At 45.9% G+C, this 3,375-nt stretch overlaps 1 pseudogene across 1 annotated transcript; it reads right to left on the reverse strand.

Annotated features, from left to right (window-relative positions):
- Window positions 1-236: 236 nt before the first annotated feature.
- On the reverse strand, window positions 237-3,139 carry LOC311601159 (cyclin-dependent kinase 4-like; annotated as a pseudogene). Its single transcript has 2 exons — window positions 2,551-3,139; window positions 237-983 (listed from the first exon to the last, which is right to left on the reverse strand). The product of its transcript is annotated as a cyclin-dependent kinase 4-like (transcript).
- Window positions 3,140-3,375: the final 236 nt, after the last annotated feature.

Consider the following 3,375-nt stretch of genomic DNA (forward strand, 5'->3'; position numbering starts at 1 on the left):
TGGTTATAAGTTATTATTGGACTTATACAGAGAGAAAACAAAGTGGGACTCAGGGCTATCTCTCTTTCCCTTTAACTTTCTTTCGAAGGTATGGAAATAGGGGTTGAAAAGAAAGAAGGGGGTATAGAAATATATAGGGATGGTAGAACAAAATATAGATTATTGAATCTACGCCTCAATTTAAGGCCTTGATTATTACTCACAAATAAGGTTGTTTTTAATTCATTGGTATAGAATTTTGTATATTGATGCAAAGTAAGCTTAATTTTGATACATTGGTATAGAATTCAAATTTAAAATTATTCTTCACACACATTATATATGTTTCTATTCTAATATGAGATGTTGTAGCCATACATCTCAGTTATAATACTTGGAGGCTGCCCTTTCGGCGAGGTCCTTCCCACTCAAGTGTCCAGAAGCATGGAAAGGCGGCCACTCTTCTCACTCTGGGTCGCCTTCTTCCTTGTGCAGATAAGGGTGCTGCAGAGCGTGGAAGGCAGAGATTCTCTTATGTGGATTAAAAGTCAGCATTTCCAGCAGCAGCTGCGCTCCAGCTTCCTCCGTCTCTGGCACCGCTGACTGCACCGGCCAAGGCCCTCTGGGGGGAAAAGGCGCCTCAGGGCAGAGACACCTCTCGAGCCCATTCATCTTCTGGCGGCAAGCCAATGAGATTGAAGATCTTGCCCAACTGGTCCGCTTCAGAGTTTCTGCAGAAGAGGGGCTTTCGTCGAAACATCTCTGCAAAGATACAGCCGACGCTCCACATGCCCATGGGGGTTGCATATGTAGACTGCAGAAGAACTTCAGGGGCGTGGTACCAGAGTGTAACAACCACAGGTGTGAGGGCCAGCTGGTAGCTGCAGATACTGGCGAGACCAAAGTCAGCCAGCTTGACTGTCCCATTACTTGTCACCAGAATGTTCTCTGGCTTCAGGTCTCGGTGAACAATACAATTTGCATGAAGGAAATACAGGCCGGTCTAACTGGATGTCTATGTGTAAAAAAATACAACTGGACCCATATTTGTCACTTTGCACAAAACTCAAATCCAAGTGGATTAAAGACCTCAACATAAAACCAGAGGCACTAAGTCACTTAGAAGAAAAAGTGGGGAAGAGCCTGGAACATATTGGCACAGAAGACAACTTCCTGAACAGAACACCAACAGCCCAGGCATTAATGTCAACAATTAATAAATGGGACCTCATGAGGCTGAGAAGCTTCTGTAAGGCAGGAAACACTGTCAAGAGAACAAAGTGACAGCCTACAGACTGGGAAAAGATCTTCACCAACCCTTCATCTGACAAAGGTCTAATATCCAAAATATATAAAGAACTCAAGAAATTAAACACCACCAAACCAAATAACCCAATTGAGAAATGGGGCTTGGAACTAAACAGAGAATTCTCAACAGAGGAATATCAAATGGCTGAGAAACACTTAAAGAAATGCTCAACCTCCTTAATCATCAGGGAAATGCAAATCAAAACAACTCTGAGATTCCATCTTACACCCATCAGAATGGCTAAGATCAAAAATTCAAGCGATACCACATGCTGGCGAGGATGTGGAGAGAGAGGAACACTCCTTCATTGCTGGTGGGAATGCAAACTAGTACAGCCATTTTGGAAATCTATCTGGTGCTATCTCAGAAAAATGGGAATAGGGCTTCCTTAAGACCCAGCTATTCCACTCCTTGGAATATACCCAGAAGATGCTCCAGCACACAACAAGAAAGTTTGCTCAACCATGTTCATAGCAGCCTTATTCATAATAGCCAGACATGGAAACAGCCTAAGTGTCCCTCAGTAGAAGAATGGATAAAGAAACTGTGGTACATATACACTATGGAATACTATTCAGCTATTAAAAACAAGGAATTCCCAAAATTTGTGGATAAGTGGATTGAGCTAGAAATGATCATAATGAGTGAGTTAACCCAGAAGCGGAAAGACTCAAATGGTATATACTCACTTATATCTGCATATTAGCCCAAGGGGCATGTCCCACGAAAGCCTTCACTTACCAGGAAACTGGGACAGAGGGGAGGACATCCTATTGGGACTCTAGATGAGAGAAGCATGGGAGAATGGCAAAGTAGAAGGATCCAGAAGGTCCTAGAAACCTACAAGTAGAACATTATGATAGGCAGATTTGGGCCCAGGGGTCCCACTCAAACTAAGGCACCAGCCAAGGACAATACAGGCTGTAAAACTTTAAACCCCTACCCAGATCTAGCCAATGGTCAGAACATTCTCCACAGTAGAGTGGAGAGTGGGATATGACTTTCTCACGTACTCTGGTGCCTCACATTTGACCATGTCCCCTGGAGGGGGAGACCTGGTGGCACTCAGAGGAAGGGCAGCAGGTTACCAAGAAGAGACTTGATACCCTATGAGCATATACAGGGGGAGGAAGTCCCCCTCAGGCACAGTCATAGGGGAGGGGAATAAGGGGAAAATGGGAGGGAGGGAAGAAGGGGAGGATACAAGGGTTGGGATAACCATTGAGATGTAACAAGAATAAATTAATAATAAAAAAAGAAACTGATGCATTAGGTCCTTGATGGTCTCCACTGGCAAGCCTGGCGGGGGTGCTTTCTCCAAGTAACTCCTTAGGTCCTGGTCATTGTGCTCGAAAACTAGGGTGACCTTGATGTCTCGATCAGTTCGGGAAGTAGCACAGACGTCCATCAGCCGTACAACATTGGGGTGCTCAAAGGCTTCCAGCCTCCTCAGTAAGGCCACCTCACATACTGTGCTGACGGGAAGGCCCCCTCCAGCTCCTCCTCCATTAGGAACTCTCACACTCTTAAGGGCCACAAAGTGGCCACTGTGGGGATCTCGGGCCTTGTACACCGTCCCATAGGCACCGACACCAATTTCAGCCACTGGTTCAATATCGAGAGCTGGCCATTCTCAGAGCAGGGGATTTCCTCTCGCCTGGCGGAGATCTGAGGAGGTGGCCCTTTATCTGGGCCCGGGAGCCGGTTCCTGTGGCGCCATACACTGGGGATCGGTCCCGGGCAGTTGGACGCTAAGGGCCAGACCATAGACACAGGCCGCGAGCTAGAGAGGCCCCCTCACCCCTACCCTCACCATGTGACCAGCTGCCAGAGAGGCACACGGAAACCAGGAGGGCAGGGCTGATGCAGGACGTTCTGGACACATGACCTCCACCCATGTGCAGTGGGTGGCCCTGTGGAGGACCGCTTGGATGGGTACTAGTCTATTTTTATCACAAGAATATATATCCTAGGTGTAACAGATAGCTATGATTCTATAGAAATATAAGGTAAAATAGATAAGATCATAAAAACATCATAGACCTACAGAATATGGCATTTTAAAATGTTTCTATTATTTTAAAGAT

Source organism: Acomys minous, assembly GCF_964271855.1.
Source record: "Acomys minous genome assembly, chromosome: 7".
Taxonomy (NCBI): domain Eukaryota; kingdom Metazoa; phylum Chordata; class Mammalia; order Rodentia; family Muridae; genus Acomys; species Acomys minous.